The sequence below is a fragment of the Rhipicephalus sanguineus genome, chromosome 1, assembly GCF_013339695.2.
Source record: "Rhipicephalus sanguineus isolate Rsan-2018 chromosome 1, BIME_Rsan_1.4, whole genome shotgun sequence".
NCBI classification, from domain to species: Eukaryota; Metazoa; Arthropoda; class Arachnida; order Ixodida; family Ixodidae; genus Rhipicephalus; species Rhipicephalus sanguineus.
This window is the reverse complement of record NC_051176.1, coordinates 305,291,249-305,317,009: the sequence shown is the minus strand read 5'-3', so window position 1 is coordinate 305,317,009 and position 25,761 is coordinate 305,291,249. Positions and strand designations below refer to the sequence as shown.

The 25,761-nt window shown below is 46.1% G+C and overlaps 1 protein-coding gene and 1 long non-coding RNA gene across 5 annotated transcripts in view; one reads left to right on the top strand and one right to left on the bottom strand.

The window, feature by feature from the left end:
* LOC119379400 (uncharacterized) overlaps positions 1 to 25,761 on the bottom strand; it is a 297,764-nt gene that overhangs the window by 48,363 nt on the left and 223,640 nt on the right. The window lies entirely within an intron of this gene.
* On the top strand, positions 18,091 to 23,747 carry LOC119379402 (uncharacterized). Its single transcript, XR_005181157.2, has 3 exons — positions 18,091 to 18,180; positions 22,426 to 22,585; positions 23,529 to 23,747. It is a non-coding gene; the product is annotated as an uncharacterized LOC119379402 (long non-coding RNA).

The window sequence follows — 25,761 nt, the reverse complement described above, 5'->3', positions numbered from 1 at the left end:
AAAGCGCTACATATGGGTTTGGCATACTGTTGTGAGAAAACTACAATATCAGATGCGTTATGACAACGCACATAGGGAACAAGGATGACACAGAAGAACAGACAAACAAGAGTATATTCTATAAAATGAGAGAAAGTAGCCGCGGCAGCATATCAGCTTGAAGATATCCTGAAACGCTAGAGTGAGATTGCCACAAGCATCTCGCCACGTGCTTTTCACTGGCTTGCACAAGAAAAAGAAATAGCGAAGCTTGCACTAAACCGCGCAAGGCTTGAAACAGCGAAACTGGACGATTCTGAAGGCTAATTTGGTTGCTTCTAGGTTGTTTCTAGGCCGTAGCTAGGTGATGCAGGTTGTTTCTAGGTAGCTTCTAGGTCGTTGCTAGGCTTTAGCTAGGTTATGCTAGGTGTTTATACGTTGATTCTCAACGCAAAGTGTTCGAGTTAAACCACAGACAGTCACAGACACAATGCAGGTGTACAAACTTAAGGGACAGAACCTCGCACTGAAACCAAGCATTCGCACCTCTAATAGATCTACGGGCACATCGTCGTTGGCGTAGGCCTTCCATTGCTTCGAGGTCTTCTCGCAGCCGCTAAGTGATGCAGGTTGTTTCTAGGTTGCTTTTACGTCGTTGCTAGGATTTAGCTAGGTGATGCTAGGTTGTTTTTAAGTTGATTCTCAGTGCGGAAAGGTCCGAGTTAAACCACAGACAATCACAGACAAGTACGGATGTTCAAACTGCAGAGACAGAACCTCGCACTGAAACCAAGCGTTCACACCTCTCATAGATCCACAGGCACGTCGTCGTTCGTGTAGGCCTTCCATCGCTACGGGGCCGCCATAGATTCACAACCATTTGTTGAGCTTACTGTTGCCTACTTCATTTTTAGTGGACCAATGGCCAGTGATTACCCAATTTCTGTGGCACATACCCATTAATGATGATGATACTATTTTGGTTTGAAAGACAGGTAACGATAACAGCTTCGCTGTTAAAACTCCATGTCCATCAACTTTGCTTGTCTTACGCTAGGCTTGCAGACATCCTTTTTCAAGGCGCCCAGGTGTTCCGCCTACAGGAGGTCCCTTGCTAAAACGAAGCCCCAGAGGGACTATTATCTAGAGTCCGTCACTATCCAATTCAAGCACGCTTGCGATGACTGTCTCATCAGTTAAAAAAAAAGCTCGGATGTTTTTAGTGCGACAGCCGCATGCAGAAAGTTCTCCGAGTCCCTGAAGTGTCCTCATCAACTGTGGACAAAACTTGAGGCATTGCTTCGTTGGTGGAAGCTTCACAGGATTCATACGAGTCACTGCTGCCTTGGAAAAAGCACACATTCCTAAAGCAGATCTGCACCGTAGCAGAGCTCACTTCAGACCCCACACTAAAGATGAACTGCACAGCCGTCAACAGAGTGATCTTGAAAACTGGTTGCTCCCAGCTTGTGTTTATCAACAAGAGTAACTTGTTCAGGATGCGGCGATGGTACATAAAATTGGCAATCACACCGATCCAAGGACTGAAAGCCTGCCATCGTATTCGGTGGCAGGAAAAAATACTTTCACGCTAGAGAGCTTAGGCATGGAGTAGACCATCCTTTTCCTCTTAAATCGCTCAATCTGTTGATCCAACTCCAACAGCCACTCCCAAAAAAGTTCTCACGTCTTCCACGTCTTGAGGATGTGACAGTGGTGCACTGGCATCATGGTGCCATCGTGGAAGCAGCAGGTATTTTTTAACCCTTTGAGGGTTTACGCCATAATGATACGGCATCACCTAACAGGTACCAAAGGGTTTTCGCCGTACATGTACGACATTGCCTGTATGTTTAAACTACGCCTTTTTTTGATCATTTCTCTTGCTTGCTAAATATGCTGCCACTCTTCGGGAATACATGAATCATGTGCCGATGCCTCTCCATTCTTTTTTTTTTCTTCTTTCCAAAGCAGCGCGCTGGCTTTCACTTGCCCATCTGAGTGCGCGTGCGCGGGGCAGCTGGTTTCGATTTTGTCCTTCAGGTGGCTATCACTTCTCGCGCCCGCAAAGCTGATTTCTGTCTAGTTTATAATCTCTCAAAGGGTGACCGCTTGTTACCCTCTCGTTTATTGCTCCCCGGGGCATGATTACATCTTTGTCCGTGTGGCGCTAAATTACACAGACGTGGCTGCGTTTCCTGTTTTGGGGACTTGGAAAAACTAACTCCGTCTCGTTGGCGATAAGACGAAGGATTATTATAGCTTTTTCACTCTTCTTGCTTTCAGGACGGGCACACAACCACACAGTTTTCTTCCGTGCGCTCACTCATGCAGTTCACTTACGCTCTAGAAGTGTGTACGGTTGCTCTGCTGCTAGTGAGTCAAGCAGCAATTCTTCCAATGTGGACTATTTCCCAAGTGTATTTTTGCATGTCTGTGAGCTATATTTAATACAACGCATAACTTTTATTTATAAATAATTGTATAAGTGTTTTATTTTAGGATTTTGCTTGATGTTACTCACGAATAAACCATGTGTATGTAACAACAAAAATAATTTTTTGGCACTTTACGGTCATGGAAAAGATTTCAGACAATTTTTTCTGAAACAGAATCGTCTGAAGAATTTAATTCAGCAATAAAAAAATACACATTTTTGGAGTGCATTTCGCGAAAAAATTCGACCCTCAAAGGATTAAGCAGCACATGCTCTTGGTCCAGTTTCGATACTATAGGCGTCTAATGTCCCCACTAGCAAGAAAAGTGTGCCCGTTTCACTTGGAAAAATTAATAACGTGAGAAAATGTCTCTGCGGCATAGTTCAGTGTGATGTCGCCATCAGCTTCGGACTGCTGAGAAGGCAATGGCTCTGCGACATGGGTGCAGTTTTTCGTACATGAAAAATTAATCTTTTGGCATTAGTATTTCAGAGACGTGATTGCAAAGTTTCACCGAAACAATACTTCACTATCTAGGCTGCCTCGTGACATGTAGGCGGCCGCAAAAGTACCGATACAGTCTTGCATGCAGCCTGGAGCACTTGCATTCCAGGGGACTGCGTAAAAGCGGCTGCAGTAAATTATAAGTGGCTAATAAACTTCCCAAACACTGCCAAATTAAAATGTAGAGGCCAAAAAGGTTGCCTGCTGGCAAGAACACCAAAGACTACTTTGCTGGTGAATTTTGATGAAGGTGAACTAGTGCAAAAACTTTGAGAACTATTTTCTCAGAAGTGTGTTTTGAACATTTAGCATTGCTTGTGGAAAGAGCACCATGGGAATGACTTGACAGATATTAATCCTGTTCTCTTTTTTTTTGTCGTTGCAACCTAGAAGGTCGTATTAAGTTTTTCTGTCAGTTGCTGGAATTTTACACTGAAGGAAACCGTCGTAGTCCAGGGCACCAAGTCCAGTATGTAGTTACCAGAATTGCACCGTGGTCATCTGAGAGCCATTTTCAGTTGGCTCTCATTGTTAAAGTCGTCAGGGACGAGCGAGAAGGCAGGAGGCTGAGTTTCGCAGACACATGTTTATTCCAAAGCGCGTTCTCGCCTAGGCCAAGCCACGCCCCACCGCACCTCGAGCACACGCTGTCACGAGCTTCGCCTGGCTTTTCCTAGATGGCAGCATCTACATCATCTCCCAATGCAATCAAGCGAAGTCCGCTGCAGCAGGCGGCTTCACGCACCTGCCCCTTCTGGTATGCCCGTAGGAAGTGTCCCGGCAACGCAAATGAGTGTCTATAGCGCAATCACTGGTACTGGCGCTATCTACGTTGTTGTGGCTTCGGGAATGTGGAACTAGCTGTGTCCGGTTTCTACGTACAGCACCAGTGTTGGTGTTGACCCAATAAGATCGAGGCTCATCGGCTGGGGCTTGTACTGTCCCTTTGCTCTTGAGATCTGTAATCCACACGGCATCTCCATAAAGAAGTTCCGGCAAGTCGCGGACTCTGTAAAGTCTGTCGAAGTCTTTCCTTTGACGTTTTCGGTATCTTTCCTCAAAATTCCGAAGGCTGTCTTGATCTGGCAATTCGGGTGTCAGCTTGGTGGAACAAAGAGGAAGCCTGGACCTCAGCCGACGACCCATGAGTAGTTCGACAGGGCTATAACCATTCTTCAAAGGAGTCGACCTGTAAGCTAGAAGAGTCAGGTAAGGGTCCTTGGTCTTTGTCATGGATGTCTTGATGATTTTCACTGCAGCTTCTGCAAGTCCATTAATTTGAGGATAGTGAGGGCTAGATGTAATGTGCTTGAAACCGTAGTCTTGGGCGAAGAGTGAAAACTCAGTCGACGAAAACTGCGGGCCATTGTTGGAAACCACTTCCTCGGGAATCCCGTGGCGTGCGAGAATTGACTTGCAGTGGTTGACTACAGCTGCGGAAGTGAGCTTCTCAAGTCGAACTAGTTCGGGGTATCTTGAATAATAATCTGTAACTATCAACCACCACTGGTTCTTGAAGTGAAACAAATCCATCGCAATGCATTTCCAAGGCCTTTCAGGGAATTCGGAGCTTATTAGTGGCATTTTCCTGTTGACTCTTGTTTCGATGCATTGCTGACATCGCTTCACCAGGGACGAGACGTCAGATCCTATGCTGGGCCACCAGACACAGTCTCTGGCTCGAGCAAGTGTCTTTGTTATGCCAAAGTGTCCTTCGTGTGGTGCAAGAGTCATAGGACTTCTTTTCGGCAAGAGTCGGGGATGATAACTCATGAGGCATAGAGTAAATCATTCTCCACAGTGAGCTGGTGTCGGTGGTCGTAGAAGGGTTTTAGGTCAAGTCCTAAGTCTCTCCTGGAGGGCCATTCTTTCTCGCACAGCAAACGAAGTTGTGTGCAAATAGGGTCTGCTTGTTGGGATGCCTTTAACCATTGTAAACAATGTTGCTTTATCGGAATAGAGATTGTCATAGAGCACAAGAAAGCTTCAACACTTTCTTCGAGCTCACTGTCTCCCGTCTCTCGCAGAGGCGCTCTCGAAAGTGTATCTGCTGCTAGAAGTTCTTTGCCTGGAACGTATGCAACCTCATATCAATATCGCATTATTTTCATCTTTAGCCGCTGTAATATGGGCGTCAAGTCGTCAAGGTTCTTCGAAGAGAAGATTGGAACCAACGGCTTGTGATCCGTCTCCAGCTTGAACAGCTTGCCAACAAGGTAATCACTGAATTTATCGCATGCCCAGACTAAAGCAAGAGCCTCCTTTTCAATCTGAGCGTAGCGCTTCTCGGTTTCTGAGAGTAACCTCGAGGCATAAGCAATGACAGACATGCTTGATGACATTCGTTTGCTTCTGCCGGATTAGTGCTCCCAGTCCGAAGGATGATGCGTCAGCGGTGACGACTGTTTCTTTTGATGGGTCGTAGACTCCAAGGACAGGACGAGATGAGAGCACCAACTTCCACCTGTTGAATGCCTGCTCTTGTGGAGCACCCCCAAGCAAATTCTTGCTTTTTTGACAACAGGAGTGTGAGTGGCTGCAGAATATCAGAGAGATTGGGAACGGATCTCGCAAGGTATGTTGCCATTCCGAGAAATCGCTGCAGCTCGGTCCTGCTTTTGGGACTCTCATTTTCAGTATGGCTTCAACCTTCTTTCCGTCGGGTCTTATTCCGTCTTCATCGAGCCAGTGTCCAAGGAATGTAAGGCGCTGAACATTAAACACGCACTTGCTGTCGTTCAGTGTCACTCCAGCCTTTGCGAGTGCCTGCAGCACGTTTAGGAGTGTCTCATTGTGCTCATGGCTGTTGGAACCCCAGATGAGGATGTCGTCCATGTGACAGACAACTCGACTGATGCCTTGTAAAATGTATGCCATCTGCTTCTGGAAGTGTTCAGGAGCTGACGCAATGCCAAATGGTAGTCGGTTGAAGTAGAAGCGCATAAAAGGTGAGACGAAGGTGGTGAGTTTCCTTGATTCTTCACAAAGTGGTATTTGCCAAAATCCGGAGTTGATATCGAGTTTGGAGAACACCTTAGCTCCATGAAGAAGTCCGATCACGTGCTCCACGGAAGGAATAGGATGCCATCCTCTGAGCACGTGGCGGTTCAGCTCCGTGAAGTCAACGCATATTCTCACGCCTCCGGGGGGCTTTGGGACGACTACCATCGGTGCACACTACTTGGTCAGCTCATCAACAGGTGATATGACACCGAGTTTCTGCATCCTTTGAAGTTCCAACTTTGTCTTCTCATATAATGGAATTGGGATGCGCCTCGGGGAGCTGAATGCGAAAGCTTTTGCTCCTGGTTGAAGCTGAATCCTGTGTTCTTTGAGCAGCTTGCCGAGTCCTTGGAACACTGCTGGAAATTCTTCTTTCGGGTTCACTTTGTCGGCAACGGCGTTTACGAAGGTCAGCATCTGTAGCTTGATGGCTGGCTTGCCTAGCTAGGAGTGCAGATCTGATCTAGGATGTATATATCCTGAGTAGTCGCGTGGTTGCGGTAGCTGAGCTGGAATTGTGCCACTCCTGCGGATGGAAAAGGCTTTCCATCTGAGCCATACAGCTGACGAGGAGGAGCTGAGAGAAGCGGCCTGTCCTTGAGTGCCTGGAATACGTGCGTCGGGAGGACGGTTTCGTCGGCACCAGTGTCAATTTTGAAGTCTACTGGCTGGCCTTGAACCAAGACTGTTGCTTCCCAGTTTCCAGCATCCGTCGTCTTGACTGCTCCAAGGAATCCTGCTTCTAAAGTTGCGTGCTCGGTTTCAACACAATCGAGGCGTCGCGACATGCATACGGAGGCATAGTGTCCTTTCTTCCGGCAACTCCTGCAAACTTCCAAGCGTGCTGGGCAGAGAGTGTGAGAGTGACGCTCTTGACCACACTAACGGCAAGGTTTCTGCTCTGTTTTTACCGGAGGGTGAAGATGGTTTGCTTGCCCCGTGTGGATAACTGCCGCTTTTGTCTTGCATTGAAGCACGCCGACTGGTCTGCGCACCAGATGCAACTTTGTTCAAAGATGGCACTTCCTGGTGGAGCTCCGCTTGTTGCTGACGGACACTCTTGATCTGGCGGACGGAATCGAGAGCCTTTTGTAGCGTGAGCTCTGCGTCGAGCTGTAACCTGGCAGATAGCTGCTTGTCTTTTATCCGAACCACGAGGCGGTCGCGCACGAACTCCTCTCGAAGAGCACTGAACTCGCAATCTTTCGAAAGCGTGTGAAACGCAGTGACGAAATCTTCGGCCAACTCACCATCTTGTTGCACTCTGGTGTTGAATCTGGCTCGTTCGAAGATTACGTTGCGTCGCAGAATAAAATACTTGCCGAACTGCTCCACGACAGCGTCGAATTTCTTGGATTTCTCTTCAGATAAAGCGAAGGTGGCGTAGGTTTCCTCGGCTTGCTCACCCATGATGTAGAGTAGGGCGTCTACTTGATGTTGCACGGGCTTCACGCATAAGCCTGAAGAGGTTCGGAAACGTTCAAAACAATGTTTCCACTTCAGCCACTCGTTCGGCGACGAAAAGTTGAAGGCGTCCGGCGGTTGAATAACGAACGACGCTATGGCCTAGAACGTTAGAAGGTCACTCCGCTTGAGTTCCGAGAGTATGCGCATAGGGAGCAGCTCACCGGCGCATTTTTGCTTGCGGCGTCCTTCGCAAGGATGATGACTAGAAGCCGATGTCCACTGGTAGCACCTGTTCTTCTGACACCATGTTGAAGTCGTCAGGGACGAGCGAGAAGGCAGGAGGCTGAGTTTTGTGGACACACGTTTATTCCAAAGCGTGTTCTCACCTAGGCCAAGCCACGCCCTACAGCACCTCGAGCACATGCTGTCATGAGCTTTGCTTGGCTTTTCCTAGATGGCAGCATCTACAACACTCATGACATTGCACAAATAGCATGTCTACCGGAAAAGTCCAGCAGCGAGTTCACGTACCACTTACTATTTTCTGAAGTGCAAAAAATAAGGAGTGAATGGGTGATTAAATTTATCTGCAATCATAGCTGTGCACAGTGTACCATACTAGGAGGGGGCATTATAGCCTGGCAGAGCCCCCCTGCTCCACCTTTGGTACCCATAACACATACAAAAAGAAAGGCCCACTTGCACATACTCTGTGGTTGATCTTCAGTGAAACATGGATTCACACTCATACTACTTTACTGCCATATCAATGTTACACAACAACTGCCAAGCACTTTCCTAAGGTGGTATGTAAAACACAGGAACTCTTCCTGGTCTTATTTGTCTTGAGTAGCACTGACAATTGGGCGAGTTGGTACAGATGCATGGCTTCAGAACGGTGCAACAAGGAAGACGAAAATACGAAAGATCACACGAACACAAGCGCCGTCGCTTGTGTTTGTGTGATCTTTCGTATTTTCGTCTTCCTTGTTGCGCCGCTTTGAAGCCATGCTTATTTGTCTTCACATACTCGCACCAGTTGTGGCCATCGCCCTAGAGGCCCATATCACACAGCTGCTTTATTATTCTGTCAGTATTTGTCATATTCCTTCAACAAACGAGTGACACAGTGTTGAGCAGACAGTCAAGAACATGTCCAAAAGTTTTAATGACCGTATGCCTCAAACTCAAATGCCCGTGATGAGGGACAATGAACCCGATGTGAGAGAAGACTAGCCACATGAAAAATCACGTGATGAGAAAAATGGCATTAAGGCCACCTTTTACTTTCTATCATATGACCCTCGAACTGTTCGACAAGATTCAACCAGTTGAAGCCGCAGTCACAACTCTATCCATGACGTCCCATATGAAGGTCTTGCTTTCACAACAGGGAACAGCGCAGATACACGAGACAAGAGAGACAGACTGACAGGACTTCGCGCAGTCCTGTCAGTCTCTCTTGTCTTGTGTATCGGCGCTGTTCCCTGTTATGAAGCCAAGCCAACAAGCTCAAGTTGACACTCTTTTAAAGTTCTTGCTTAGGTCGCATGGCCCCCCGAGCTGCTGAGGTGTAAACAGGCTTCCGCCAAGGACTCAGGCAGTACATATCAACCCAACACTTAAGCTGCGTTCACATGTGTTTGTGTGATCCGATGCTGTTTGGCAACCTCTTCAACCACCATTCGATGGGCTGGATGGAATACTGGGCGAGTTGGTATATATTCATCTTGGCTAACAGCGCGACTAACGCAAACGAAAAAGACAAGGGGACACACGGCGCAGCGCTGACTTTCAACTGAAGTTTTATTGAGGAAAACGAGAACACAAAAACACGAATTGAACATCTCGTGACCAGCCTGGCCTTGGCCCTTCGTAGCCAACCAACTCAAAAATACTGTGCGCAACTAAGCATTGTCATTATAGAAGACATACAGAGTGCACAAGTAAAACGTAAGGCATGGTGTCGTCACCATCATCGTCAGCCCGACTGCGCCCACTGCAGGGCCTCTCCCATGTTCCACCAATCAACCCAGTCGTGTGCTTGCTGCGGCCCATATTATACCCGCAAACTTCTTAATTTCATCTGCCCACCTAAGTTTCTGTCTCTCCCTCGTTCATTTGCAGTCTCTTGGAATCCATTCTCTTACTCTTAATGACCAGCGGTTATCTTGTCTACGTGCTACATGCCCTGCCCATGCCCATTTCTTCTTCTTGATTTCGCCTAAGATTAAACTACAGATTTGACATAGATTAAAGAAAGTTGCATCTAATAAAGTTGCGTTTTCGAGTAAAACCACGCTAAAGGGAATTTGCCAGGCAATACACAGGTGTATAGACAGCAAAGGGAGTAGAACCAATCAGCACTGCAGTATGAAACATGCCCTGAAGTTTGTTCCTTACGTCCAGAAAGTGGTATATATTTGATCCTTAACAGTACGTTATGTTGGGCTAGTTGGTGCATCGTTACTTGAAATACGTGGCCAAGGTTGCAACTCAGAAGAAACGGCGTTCCTTCTGTCTCTTCTTGTTTCTTCTAACTTGCAACCTTGCACCACGTATTTCAAGTATATTTGATCCCTTTTTCATGCAGTCGTCAGTGTATAGGTCAGACCAGGCACCGCTTGAATATTCGGTTGAGGGAACACCACAGTTCTTTGAAAGGCTTTGCGCATTCGCACTTGTCTTTGCATTGTCGTGATTGTGAATGTCACCCGCTTTTTGAGAAAACAAACATGCTCTTCAGGCACCCCGAAAGGTTTTTAAGAGAGATTATGAAGGCATTTTTATAAATAAGAAAGCATCTCAATGCATCTCAATGTGTGAGCCAGCCATCCACTGCCTTAATGGATAATGAAGTTTCCTCATTGGATAGTGGATAAGGATCTTCAGCTACGCCGTGCCTGGTATCCCCATTACGTTTTGCTATTGCAGTCTGTACATCTTCTATAATGACCATAGGTCGGCAAAAAATGTGGAGCTCACTCAGACTCACTCGAGAAATATATTTTGCGCTGAGGGCTCACTCGGACTCAGGCTCACCAAAACTTCCCTCTACCGGACTCACTCGGACTCAGACTCACTAAAATTTTTCTCAACCGGACTCACTCGGACTCAAGCTCACCAAAATATTACTCACTCGGACTCACTCAGACTCAGACTCAGACTCAGACTCGCGGCTCGATCCGAGTCTGAGTGAGTACACTCATGAATGAGTTTGCCGACCTATGATAATGACAATGCTTAGTTGTGCATAGTATTTCTGAATAGACTGGCTATGAAGGGCCAAGGCCAGGTTCATCATGAGGTGCTCAGTTCGTGTTCTTATGATCTCTTTTTTCTTCAGTAAAACTTCAGTTAAAACTCAGCGCTGTGTTGTGTGCCCCTTCTCTGCTTCATCCACGTTAGCCGCGCTGTTAGCCGAGATGGATCAATGAGCCATTTAAAGGGGTTCTGCAACACTTTTCCAAGTAATCATCTAATGGTGTTGCTATTGGAGTTTATTGCCTCACAGATTGCTTACCTCAAAAATTTTTTAAATCTGACAAATACGCGCAGAGTTACAGGGATTTGTCACGCTTTAGGTGCTTTTTCTCTTCTTTCATCCCAACTAGCATGCTAGAAGCTACACAGGGGGGGATGACAAAGAGACAAGAGGCTACATTACGACAGTGAGCCTTCTGTCTATTCTTTGAACCGGTTCGCACATTTCTGGTATGATAACTTGCATGCTACTGTGCAATTCTAGCACAGTATAAAGTGCATCGCTGGCATGTGACGACCCCCTATGGCGGCTGCAGTGGCTATGCATCGCTAAAAGCACTACTGTTCTAAAGTCTGCATGGCCAAACTCTGCGAGCACCTGGCGCACGCCGGCTTGCCCCTGTGTCCGCTTGACCAATGGATAGTAGCCAAATCCAGATAGCACGTTCTCAAGTTAATTCAATTAGCTAAACACCAAGCTATATCAGCTAAAGCATCTTGCTCGTGAGGCATGTAAAAGATACAAAGCGTGCAATGGCAAGCATACTGGTGCATTTGGAAGAAATGATACACGATGGTAAGTACAGCCATAGTGGATTCAGAATAAGGGAAGTGACCAACTCAGGCACAAAATTACTGACATAGTGTGGATGTAATACACAGCGTGCCACCTCACACGAACATAGCACAAAACAAAAAACAATAAGCAGATGATTGTTGATCAAGACCACAAGTACTAAAATGATTACTTTTTCTGTGCCTTTGAAGAGAGAAACATGTATATTTATATTTATTAACTCGGAAGAGATAATAGAACTGAGGACATTTTAGAGATCATGAAATCAGCCAATGATTGTGTCCTTCCCTTTGTCTACACAGTTTGCCGAGAAGAGAGCAAGCGATTTTTGCTTGTTTTTGAAAAGAAATTGCAAGTTCCCTGCTGCATGCATGGCAATAACATTTGGCTCACATGTTCAAAGGAGCCTTGACCACTGATTCGCACTTTCCAGCACCTAGAGGTGGCGCGGAGAACGTTTCAACATGGCGGGACGAGAGGTGATGGAAGCGACACGAAAGTACGAAAGCGTGCACGTCTCGAGAACCAGGCGGCTTACGAGCCTCTGGTATCTCTAAGCGCGATCCTTGACCTTGCCAAGGAAACACAGAGATGTGTTGTCGAAGGGAAGGCAGCGTTTAACCCTGGCCATATAACATGTTGTGGAGTACGCCAGACGACAAGCGCGCGGCCGTCCAGGTGGAGTCCCTCTGCCTGCAGACAAGTGCGATAAAAGGCCCGCCGCATAGAATAAATAGGCAGTTTTAGAATAGCGTACGCAAAGCTTTGCGTTGGGTTTTCGCGCAACTGCGCATGCGTCATACGCTAACCGCTTGCGGGTTCCCGTTAAATGACGAAAATAGCGGGCCGCTAACGCTAACTTAGCGTACGCTATTCTAAAACTGCCTAATGTTCAAGTCTGCAACGCAACCGGTGCTGTAAATGTCAGTATTTCTTCTTACGTTTTGTAATCTATATATGATGTACGAGAATTGACACCAACCAGCGGTAGCGCTCGTGTGTAAACAAAGCGCCGTCCCCCCCTTTTGCGCTGCCTAAAATGTAGTGTGTGAGTTCACGGCGAGATACATGGTTCCCCGCGCCGGTTTAGCTGTGAAATGATTGTTCAAGGGTGACACGGAAGCAGTTATGTAGTGGCCATTCAGCAGATATGAGCGCGATGATGAAGTATGCCAATACCCAGCTTCCCGCACGATTGGAGTTTTCGTGTGCCGTGGGGAGACACTGTCACTTCTTCATTCTAGTGTTTTAAAAGTAGCAATATGTTGCTTAGAGCTTCCCGGATTCATTATACATGTGGCAGCATTTTACCCCGCAAAAATTACCACAGTTTTAATGTCGTTTGCATGCTTATCATTGATTTGTTTATTTTCAGGGAAAATGCACATGCAAGGCCGGTCTCTCTGCTCAATGCAAACGTCTGTTTGCCACACTGATATATTTGAACAGGTTGAAAACATTTTAGCAACATGAATTTATCACATTTTGTTGGTTGTCTTCGGCAATGTGCACCGAGGGACCAACAGTGAATGTGTGCGATATGCCGTACTAAAAGCTTCAATGTAAAAACAAACATAGAGGCATCACTGCAATAAAAGGAAATGAAATTGCGTCTGGTGTTTGTTGTTGCACTCCCAACCGTGACTTTTATTAACATGTTTCTACTTAGCAGTCGCATATTAGTTGTCCTTGTTGAAATACACACGACCATTTGCTAACTTCTTTCCCAATGCGGAGCTTGATTGTCCATAACTTCCCTCGTTTTTTCTCTTTTGGAAAGCAGTGCAAGCTGACTTTTCCAAATATTGCATGATTTGTGCATTGTGGCACACTGCACATGCGATTGCTCTTCGCTCTTAGCCCGTTTTTCTCCATGGCGCACTACTACGACGCTCCGGAAGCCACACAAACATGCACACAAACGGGGCCAGTGGGAAACCCACCACCGTCTCCTGCCTTGCGAAAAAATCCGCGCGGTGGCGCTAGCTCATCTGGAAAGTGCGAATAGGCAGTGTTTTCTGACTATGTTAAGGGGGTATGGCAGGGTAAACACATCGTCTTGGTTTCAGATTTATATCTCAGGAACTGTTCCATATTTTATTGTTAAATTTTGTGTGTTCAATGAGAAAGCTTGTATCCTTCACTCTGTGTGATTTTGACCCTGTAGCCTTTCTTACTTTTTTGTCTTTGAGTAGTAAATTTTAGGCTGGGGTGTAAATTTAAATGCACTTTTTCTCAAAAACGAAAAATAGTATGACCATCAACTTTGGCATGCTAATTCCACATAATAGTGGCATTAATCTCTAGCTGTTGTGGGGATCGAGAGCGTCCTCCTACCTGGCGCCTCGCTCCCCAGCTGCCGCGCGCGTGCCGGCCGCGTAGCCCGGGCGCACTTAGGCACCGGCAATCGCCAAGATGGCGGCCAGGGCGCCTCTTTGTCTGGGCGAGCCAAGCGTCGGCTCCGTCCCGCGCTGGCATGTCCGGGCACGCTACGCTGGCGCGCTGCGCGGGCCTACGTCACAACGCAGCGCCATTCCCCATTGGGCCGCTGGTGACATCCTCCTCTCCTACGAGCTAAGATGCGCCCGACGATTCGCTCGTGGCGGCAGATGCTCTCAGGCTAGCACGAGAGGTTGACGCGCTGCTCTAGCAGGCGGCTTCTCGTTCGTGTGCTCGACCGCTGCCCTTTGTGTGGTAGTCTTAGCGCCGCTGGCAAGCGTACTTGCTCGGTCTTGCGGAGTTCCCCTTATGGCCTGCAAGCCTGTGAGTGTCGTACTGTGCTGCATCTTGGGTTAATAAACCCGTTGTTGTTGTTACCCTGCCTCGTGCGTGGTTTCTGCGCCGTGTCGGAGAAAACGACGAACCCGGCCGCAGCGTCGTCGCACGCAGCGGCAGTGGAGAACGTCGCGTCCCTGCACGGTCGCGCTCGTAGGTATGCCTAGTGCAAACCTATCTCCACACTGTAAGAACAGGTTCCTACACTTATGTCACAAGAAAAAAAATATAGTTCTTACTTGTCAAGTGCCATAGACAAACTTTTCATTTAATCTTTTTTTTTTTCTTAATTATAACTCGCACACTTTCTCAAAGTATCAGGTTGACACTACTCAGAAGGAATTCAAGTATAAGCTGAGAAAATTTCAGCGCAATCGGTCAGATAGTTCTTCAGAAAAAGGTAGATCAAGTTTAGAAAATTTTCAAAAAAACTGATCATGAGAAAACGATCGTTTTTGTTTAAAAGCACACCCGGAAAGTGCTCACAACATAAGCCGATGACTACGCTACAAAAACATCCCTCATGGGAATATTTGCAATCAAAACTTATGAAAATGGAAGGAAATTAATATATGTAACCGATCTAGCCATATTCATTATAAAAATACATATATGCAGAAAGAATGATTGGAAAAAAACATGTCAACAAACCTTCACATCCGTGAGGAGGCGCAGTTTTTGGCAACATTTTTAAATAGCTGTGAGCACTCCTACGTGGTTCACCAATGCACGGTTTCGCTCCTCAGGGTCTGTATTATTTTTTAGTAATGAAATAAAAACATCGCTTTTTTGGTCGACCTGCCGTACCATACCCCCTTAAGAAATTGTGCAGGACAACTTTAAGGTCATCCACTGTACAGATGTTGCCATCAACAGATGCGGCCATTAAGATGTTGTGTCGCTTGACTGCCTCAAGTCATCTCACGTGGATCATCCCAACATGACATCGTCTCCTTCGACCGAAGCTGCTCCTTCTTCAGCGGCTCCAAATACATCAACAGCCCAAGCTCCAGAAGTGCCCATGCAACATGTGTGCAGCAGACGATATGCAAGTGATCAAACTTGTCTCAATTTATAGCGTCTAACTCGCAGATATACACAATGTGTGGATGTCACTGCCAGTGTGCCTTGAAGCATGTGGCCACAAGGAGGCGCTACAGTCCACCGAGCGTATTTAAGGGGAGTTGGGGAGAGGGAATAAAGTATTTGGTTTCCGCATGCTAGCAGTCCGCCTCGTTCTTCGGCACCTGGGCTGAACATGGTGTCAGAAGTGGCACGTTTTCACCGCCGCACTCAGCAGCCAGGTGAATCTGTGGACGACTTTTTTACGATGATTACGCTGCAGGACGCCTCTGGGGGTCTGAACAAGGTAGGACCGCGGATGCTGGGCCTGTGTGAGCACTTCACCACTACAGCAAGTGTCAGTGACCCATACACAGTCTCCAGGACTTACGACGTTACGCAACCCGGTAAAGCGCTGCAGCTACAACAGCCCACTTGTCGAGGACCGACTTGTTCGCGACAGATTTGTCGTAGGCACAAGTGACGAGAAGTTGCCTGATCAATTGTGCCGGTGCACAATACATACCGCCGAAGAAGCGCTGTGCCAAGCCCACATACACGAGGACGCAGAGAAAGAGCGGCTATCACGCGAAAGATTGACTGCGGATAACGACCTTGTGGAAACACTAAACATCGATTCAGCTTGACGAAACGATACACCCACCCCTTCGTCCCGTTCCTGCTAGCAGTCTGAACAACCGGCTGTGCTATCTTGTGGCTTTTGTGGGCGTCAGCAGCACCCTCAAAAAGACTGTCCGGCCAGAAAATCGGTCTGCCACTGCTGCAGAAAGCTAGGGCATTTTGCCGAAGTTTGTATGAAGGACAGAAACAACCTGCTCGGTCCCATCGAACTTCACAATGTGGATTCATGCCGGGCAAGGTACACGAAAATACTTGTGAACGGGCAGCCGGTACTGACACCTTTTTTGGAAGGCGAGTTTAGTCTACCATAAAAATCTCCTGTATGCAGAGACAACTCTGCGCACGTGTGAAGCTCAGCAAATGCTGATAAGATATCTTATTTTGATATTAAAGTCAATTTTCCCATGGCGCACTTACCAACATCGACACTAGCTTGATGTCAGGCTACAGTACCAATTCTGGTGACTTCACGCAGCAGTCTGGCTAGTTGTGATGACGTTAGGTACCAAAACTTCCAAGATGGCCACTTGTGCGTCACCAAAACATTTGAAATGGCCGCTTGTGCGTCACTAAAGGAGCCACGGTGCGGAGCGGCCATGGAAACGTCACTACATAGTGTGCGAGCACGTGACGAGAAGGTCATACAGTATTGTGACGTCAGGGTACAGTAGGAACCAAAACTAGCTTTTAAAAACATACTGTAATTACTAGGGGTGTGCGAATATTCGAAATTTCGAATATTTTTCGAATAGTGTTTGCTATTCGATTCAACTCGCACTGGAATTTTACTATTCGAACAATTCAAACTTCCCAAAGACAAATACAGTCAACGTCCGATTGATAGTGACCCCTTCAGATTTTCAATGTGCTTCACCTCATTACGTTTTCGTATTGCGGCAAAGCTGCCTTTCAAGCTCCGTTACGGTCGAACTTAGCCAAGACACAGTCAACATGCGATTGGAAGTGGTCCCTACATTTTCATTATTCTTCACCTCATCACACCCCCGTATTGCGGCAAAGCTGCCTTTCAAGCTCCGCGACAGTTGCAAATGTATTAACTCAAGAAAACGCTGGTTCCAACATGCAGATGAAAGATGTGGCAGAGGTGGGGGCTCAATTAATGCTGTTTTAGACCTAAAATTTGGGCAGGAAGTTCGAAAAATCAGACGCCGAAGCTTCTTAGCATCCAAAATTTCAGATGTTCTTATATATCGACGTCCACGAGGCAGATTTGGAACTCCGGACTTCAAGGGAGCACACCTTTGTCCGCCACATCACAGTTGGGCTTCCACAGAAGTTGAAAGAGAAGGAGAGGCTGAGGAAACGGCATCTTTGCCTATCACGTGTAAAGTGTTGTTGGCAACACTTTCCCTACCAGCAGTGGCCGATGGCCGATCATTGGACACATCTTGGATTCCCATCGGCTTCCGTTATCATTGGCCAATGCCCTGACAGCGTGATAGAAAAGGGCATGGCCTACATGCAAAATATGGATAAGATGGCAGCGAAAGTGGCCAATTTATTTTTTAAGTGCGTGTTTCCCGTAGTTGTTGGCTCTTACCACTTATTAGAATGAAACAAAAGGTTTGAAAGATATCTGCCACATTTAAGATGGAGGCCAAGGGCTTTTCTGTAACGTGCCATGGTTGCTGGCCAATGTTCTCGGAATGTGCTTGGCCATCAAGCATACTCACTTCTTTGTATTATTCTTCTCCATGGAAATTCGTGACGCACGAAGACGTACAAGCGGTTAAAAAAATGAGACGGAAGAGCGGTTGTGTCCGTTTCTCTAGCACAGTTTGTCGTGAAGTCTTACAAACAGCTACCGAATAGCCACGTGCTAATATTTTTTCCGGTCATTAATTCAGTTCGCTCTGATTGCTGTACGGAATACTTCATTTTTCATTTCTTTTTATCCAGAGGACCAGACATGTACATGCGCTCGCACGCAGTGCGACGTTTGAATTTCGCACCTTTTCCCACGCGCGGGACGGTTCGGCCCGTGCACAACCTTAGTGCGCTAAAAAAAACAGTTCACCAATGCATCCAAACAGGCAATTTTCACGAATTTAAAAACTGCAGCGGCCGTTATGCGCTTGTGTAATAGTGCACAAGTCATCAAAAATATTGCAGTTAATGTGGCTTTAAGCGTGTATTCACATGTACCGAATACACTCTCCAACCACGCGTGTATGACTGCGCGGCGCGGCCGGCGGCGGCGCCTTGTTCCTTGTTCGCATGGCGTTGGTTGAAGGTGGAGGTGTGCTGTGCAGGGGGGCGACGAGCTTCTAATTCAAGTTGAAATAGAAGGTGAGTAAATTTCAGCAGTCTCTCTATTTGCCCCTGTTCCCTCTATGCAATATGGGATTCGATGACGAGGTTCACTGAGGCGAAAATCGCGGATGCTGCGTACGTAGTGCATGTGTAGTCCTAGCTCTTTTCAATGTGTGTGATTGCACATGCCGTAGTTTTCCCATGTTACCAGCGAAAACCGGGCATATGTCAAACGTTCTTCTGTACGGTGTTCGAGCATCGCTTCAATTCGCCTTAATTTTTCATGAGCGATCCACGGTTTTCTGTGAAAACTATTCGCGATATGACATAAACTGAACGGACTGCCACCTGAGGTGTTGCCCCCTGCATGGTCCGAAAGACAGTTGCCGAGCCGCTGACGCAGTCTGTAGCTGCTACATCTCGGTAAATGAAAGGTTCCACTTAGTATGCAGTATGACCGTACTTTGTATCAAGCAGCGTCGAGCTTCGTATACTATGCCCTTTAAAGGGACAGTAAAGGCAAATATTAAGTCGACGTTGATTGTTGAAATAGCGGCCCAGAAACCTCGTAGCGCTGCTTTTGTGCCAAGGAAGTGCTTATTTTGAAATAAAATCACGTTTTTAGTGGTCCGCATCGCGTTAGCGCGCTTCGAATCTCCCGCCTGAAAATACGACTCTCATACGTCACTGCTGCCGTGCCCAACGTTGCCCGCTTTTACTGCGCGGCCGCCGACACTAGTAGCAGCCGAGCGGAAGTAGCGGGACCCACAGTAGCAACAACGGCGCTGCGGCTAGAGTGTACTAGAAGCTTTTGAGTGGCGCGAGTGGCTGCTTGGGAGCGGGCGTTTCAGCGTGGAATGGTGTGGTGGCGCTGGCGTCGACCAATCTTCCCGGGCGGATGGCTGGCAGGCGTTCCGCGTACGTGTTGGTGCCTCTCCGTCGCGCCTATAGTGTGCCGGCCAAGATGATCTCCCGCTTTTTTCTTATTCTTATACTTCCTCTCCTTCATAAATATTAATGCAAATAAAGATTATTTGACATTATTGTTATTGAAGTTGCTGCTGACCGCACTGAAGCAGCATAGCACATTATACAGTATAAGGAGCGCGTTTTTTTTTTGCCATGTTTTACAGTGTACAATTAAATGAGAAACCAGCTGGCTGGTACACAACGGAAGCCCCCCCCCATCTCCCCGAAAAAAAAAATGAGTATGCTGCCCACAAAACGAAGAACTCTTGGCCCGTTCCATGTAAAACACTAAAGCTGGAATCAAAGGGCGCGTTGCTTGTGGCTGCGTGCACACACGACAAAAAAGCAGGCTTTATTGACATTGTTTGAAGAACAGCAGAGTTTTTCCAAACCTCCCTTTGATTTTGAAATATGGGATTAGATTCATTCCTGTAGGACCCACAAAAATTCAAATACGTAATACTGCAGAAGAAGGCTTTCAGTGAAACATAGTCATGGAAGATTTTGAGAGTTTAAAAAACGCAGCACCACTGCAAAGCAGAGTCGTAACTGTAATGATAATAATCATTGATAACACAAAAATACAAGGTTTGCATATTTATGAAACAATACATTTGCGAATTAGCAAATTGTAAAAAACAAAATTATAGAGCCAGGATACAAAAATAACATAAAACAAAGAAAACACAAAGACAGTGTTTAGGTTGTTTTTCCAAAATACATTTAAATAAAAAAAATGTTATGGTTGCAAAGTCGTTTGAAGGGACACTAAAGTGGAACCATGAATCGGCTTAGATCGATTAATTGTGCTCCGACACCCATAATGCTGCTCAATTTACCATCACAGGCTTATTAATACAAAAAGATTCAAAATCAAAGTTTTATTTTGAGATATCTCATCAGAATTTGCACGCTCTCTCACTTACAAGCCTCTTCTCGGAAAAATTGTTTTTCTTCTTGGTGTACCTTAAAAAATTAGGAGTGCAATAAAATATGCACGAAAAATGACATCCTTTTTACGCCACTGTAGCAATTTATAACCTACTCAATTTCATTTGTTTCTCATCCCGCGACGTGTTAAACCCTTCACATAAACATGCATACGTGTGACCACATAAAAGCAGATCAGCTGAGCAGTCAATGGCTTGCAATGTTCGTTGCAGCCAACACCCCCAAAATGCTTCTCCTGTTGATTACTGCCAAGACATCCAAGATGCTGTCTTTGTGTAAGTCACTCTTACTAAAACAACCAGTGAAAATTTCTTCAAGTTCACTAATAAAAACAAAAGCTTTCTGTGAAGGGTACAGAAGAACACCGAAATCACAAGATTTTGTGAAAACAGCACCATTTAGGTACTGGCCATCTCATGAAGGCAGCAGAAGCTCATTCATGCATGCACTGCACTTTGGAGCACACATGTTCTAGCAACATAGCCTGCCACATAGTACGTAAGCCTGGAGTCGCTATGCTGATTGACGTATGGGTGGTCTGGTGCAGTCAAAGAGCTTCTATGAAGCGAACCTTCAGCACCTTCCAAGTATCCTTCATCAAGCAACAAGTCAATCAGTTGCTGCTGCTTATACAAGTTAGCAGGCTTGTCTGCGACAGTGAAAAGCGAGCTTACAACCCCCTCTGAAACGTGTGATCCAGCAACACTCTTGGCAAGATTATAACAGCTTAGACAATTAATGGTCGTGAGAAATTGTTGCGGAGTGGGATGAGCATTGCATTCAGATGACAGCCTGACAATACCGAAGAGGTTTTCAATTTTATCTTCGCTTAAGCGGCTTGTAATAAGGTATGCATAGGCAATCTCTGCATGTAAGTAGCTTCAGCAAAATTGATAATATGCACGTAGTCTCTCACAATGAAATGCGGTTCGAAATGTAATTCGCACACAGCACAATCGGCGTCAAGCGGTTTGTCAAGCCGATGGAGGTTCCGCTCCCAAAGGAGTCGTTGTTCTTCGTCATTCGGGGCCTTAAAAAGGGATAACTTGAGACTTTGTTGCACACGCGGATGTCCATTTGTGCAACCTGGCGCGTAACAATGTTTAAACGCTGTTTTTTTTTACATTTCGCGACCAAAAGAGAGATGCCGGCCATGCCGCCGAGCAAGCCAAGTGGGAAGATTGGGCGATGGCAGCGCCGCCGCTACTTTCGCCGCAAGTTGGGGATGGGAAAGCAAGGGGAGAGCGTTTCGGTCGCGCCACTCAAAAGTTCTAGTACACTCTACTGCGGCAAAGACTTGCTCGGATGGGCACATTCAAAGCCGTCACCAAGTTGCTGTTTGTCTCGTAATCCTCGGTACGAAAGTGCAGCGAGCACACACGCAGAGGTTTTGACTGTTTAGCACACTGGCGCAATGGCATGACACTAAGCCACTTCGAGCGTAAGGGTTCATTCCGCGGCACCCAGTGAAAAGACACACCGGTTTCCTTGCTGCAGCACTGGCGTTGTGCACCATTCGGGCATCCGGCAATATCACACGCATGCGGCATTTTGTCGAACTTTCTGTCAGAGCGACTTTCACGAGCGCGCAAAACACGCACAGCAGTACATGATCCCGAAACTACCACTGAGACGGGCGAGGCACAGTTCGGCGAAAACGGAACCTTTGAACCACGCGTGCTCCGTTCCCCATGGCAACGCCGCGGAGGTTTTGTTTTCCATTAATCAAGCGGAAACGAACAAACAGCATTTTATTACGTCTTTTGATGCTCGGAATGTTCTTTTTTTACTGCTGCTAGTTTGATTATTAGTGATTTATTGTAGGCCGACTTCCCTACGTCATCGGGATCACTTCGAAAATGTCCCACTCGTGGCGCTCATCATGTGATACATTTAGCTTAATTTCTCGGTAAGTAGGGCACTGCTGTTGATAATATTGCCGTTTTCGAAGTTGTCATACATTGGGCTTTCACTCTGACATAAATTGTTATTAGCCTTTAGTGTCCCTTTAACACGTAGCAGCGAGTGGCGTGTGGTCGGCGTGCGCGGCTATTTCTCGTTCGCTTCTGGAGGAGCGCCTCGCGTTGCCACATTGCCATGCTGAATTCTTACTGGGTTTTATTACTTTTAATCACAATTTTCCACCATGAAGGCATAGATTTTGTCAGTCCGTACAAGTACTGCATAGAATGTATAATGAATATTTCAAGTGATGAAATAATGCTGTTTTATCACTGCAAGGTTATCTTTCTGTTGGCCCCACAACCTCTGAATATAATAAAGACTTCTTTCCAAGCTTTTAAACATGTGTAACATTTCTTTGATAAACTTAATTTATTTATTGCTTTTTTTTTATTACAGATCAGCTATTTCTCCCTAGAAGATGGCAGCAGTGCTAAAGATGCCATGCACAGAGAGCTCCAGCACATTGTATCTAAAATGGTCGTACAGAAGTACAGCTGGGTTTCTGAGAACAAATTAGCATTTAAAAGCCTGGCAAATGTGCTGCTGTTTCTCCTTGGTAAGTGTCAATAAAAAACAAATTCTAGTTTTCTCTCCTGCTCTGCAGGACAACATCCTCATTATGAGGTTCAGTATTATGTAGACTTCTCCATGTTGTGATATTTCGGTCGTAGTTGTTTAAAAGATGCTTCACCACGACCAGTATATTTGCACATACTGCATTACTGATGTTTGTTTGGAAACTTGTCCAACTGATAAAAATTTTTCAGAGTTTATATATGCTGCCTTCATGAATACTGCCAACTTGTGCCATCAGGAGCAAGAATCAGCATTGAAACAAACAGTTTCACTACTACCAAGATGCTTCTCCAGTGCAGTGTTCGATCATCTTATTTTCTGTTTTATTGGAGTTCCTATTTTTAGGAGCCGAGAACCAGAGCACATAACCAATTTCTTTGTTTAACAGCAGCACTGCTAAGCAGCAGGACTCAACAGAAGCTCCCCGGCAACTACAACATTATGGTACATCGACTATCCCAGCAACGTTCATAAATCTCAAAGGGCATACGTACAGGAAGAAAACAAGGACATAATAGAGTGCTCGTGCGCCAATGCTCCTTCCATAGTGCTATCAGCAAAAAAAGTATGATCTTTTATAATTTGAAAGAATATATGTTGTTCTGGAAGAGGGTGCCAGAATAGAAGATTAAGTGGGACATTTTTTGTTGTATTTCTTCATCTTTTGTTTCATATTGATGGGGTTCTCACAAAACTACGCACGCTACTCCATTAATAAACTTGTAGTTGAAAGTGAAAAAAAATATGTATTATGCTGTCCAATCAACTCTTCCTGTCCGTGCATGTTTTCTGATCTTCATAATCATGCACAACCGATTAGCCTTCCAACAAATGTTCCCGCTATGTGTTGAAAATTGTTGAAAGCCTGAGAAATGACTTTTTAAAGAGAAGCTCATGATTTTTTGTCTCCTTGTATTTCACAGGTGCCAGACGTACCCTGTTCAACACAACTGACGCAGCTGTTTCGGACATAACAAAAAGGTGGCTCATGTTCGCTGTGGATCAAGAAGGTGCACTTATGCAAAGACGGCGTGCCACCTTGATGAAAGACTCCAACAGAAGCCCAAGCAACACTTTATAATCGCAAGAGTTCAGGAAGGAATATAGAAATGGCGTATTGCCTTGTATATATTCAGTGTAAAATAAACCTGAAGCACCAGAAATATTTGCCTTGTGACTTGTTTGGGGGGTGGGGGGGTCAAATTTTATCCAAGACAAAAAACTACAAAAAATGTGCCAGAAATTACATTGGCCAAAATGCTTGGCCTCCATATCTAGAACATGCTTGGTTATTGCATGGTGTTCCACTACAGTGCCAACCATGGCAAGAGGTGTTTCCAATGATTTGCCAAGAACGGCCTTCCTTTGCTTGGCCAATGGTAGGCTTGTTACAACTGCCAAGCTCGTATTTTGCTTGGCTTCCAATAACTTTCCATTCATGGACAGCTTGGCCACTGATGATTTACCATGCTTGGGCCAAGCAAATTTTGCTGGTAGGGTTGGTTGCACCATATCATGTACATAAATACAATTCGGCCTCTACATTGCCTCATTCTTAATAAGACAACTATGAAACACCACCCTGACAGCGCTTCATCAACCTAGCGAAGAGAAACACTTTCATGTTGCTATCTCATAAGAATATGCTTCGGAATCCTCTCCAACTTTTTTTTTCTGCAATTTCGCTTCGAAGTATTAGAAAAATATTCGAGAAATATTCGAAAAATATTCGATTCGATTTGCACTAACACTTCAATATTCGAATTCGCTTCGCACCCAAAATTTTGCTATTCGCGCAGCTCTAGTAATTACTTTTTTTTCATGGTGCACTCATGCTTAGCCATACCTTTTCTAGGCTCTTGAGGGCTTGACCTTTCATTTGACGCAAAAAAATGAGAACTGAAGATTTTCGTGTCAGTACCTTAAGATAGACTCTGGCGCAGAAGTATCTGTAGTCTCACTGTCTTTCCCAGGCCGACCGCGGGTGCTAGATGCCGCTAAAGGGGAGGTCTTAGGCCCTGGCAAACAGTCTTCACATTCTCGGTACCTTCAAATCAACTTAACAGTGGCATGACAGGGCCACAGTGCAGACCTTGTATGCGGTTGACCGTCAGGGTACACACCTACTTAAGCTGCCTGCAATTGAAGCACTTGGGGTCGTTCAGTTCGCGGATTCTGCTAAGTGCGTTCATTCCCCTAAAGCGAAAATTTTCCAAAAACTGGGAAAATTTCGGCAAGCCGAATATACCACATATGCCTCAAACCCGATGCTTGTCCGTTTCCCTTGAGTGCCCCAAGGTGGATTTCAATACCGTTAAATGACGTTGTCAAAAGAGAGCTGGATGAATTGGAGTCGCAGGACGTCATATGGAAGGTAGATATGCCAATGGAGTGGTGCTTCGGACTTGTAGGCGTGCCTAAGTCATCTGGCGGCTACAGGATCTGCGTCGATCTGACAAAGCTGAATGAAGTAATTGAAAGGAAGCGCTTTATATTGCCAACGGTGGAACAGATTCTTGGCCAGTTGGGTGGTGCATGGGTATTTTCCAAGTTGAATGAGCGGTCTACTTTTCATCAGGTGAAGCTGAGTGCCGACAGCCAGGAACTTACGACTTTTTGTTATAAGAGACTCCCTTTTGGTATTGCCACCAGAGTACTTCCAGCACTTAATGTCAAGGATCCTTGAGCGCTTGCCTGGAGTCGTGAACATGATTGACGACATCCTAATTTCTTCGGAAAAGATGATCAGGAGCATGACGAGCGCCTGAATGCCGTCCTGGCCCACCTGGAAGAGGAGGGTGTCACCCTCAACGAAAATAAGTGCGTGTTTTGGGTCAACTCAGTGAAGTTCCTTGGTGTAGTGGTTGGAGCGGATGAGATTTCACCAGACCGAGAAAAGGTTAAGGCTGTCAGCGACCTGCCGCCTACAACAGACATCAGTGAAGTACGACGGTTACTTGGAATGACCAACCACGTCGCACGCTTCATACCTCACTTATCCAACGTTATGGAGCCCATTCGTTCCCTTTTGAACAAGAACAGCACCTGGACTTGGGGTCCCAGTCAAGAAATTGCCTTCTCACGGCTCAAGTTGCTGCTGAGCTCCGACACGTGCATGGCAAAATACGATTCCTGCTACCATACAGTAGTATCCGT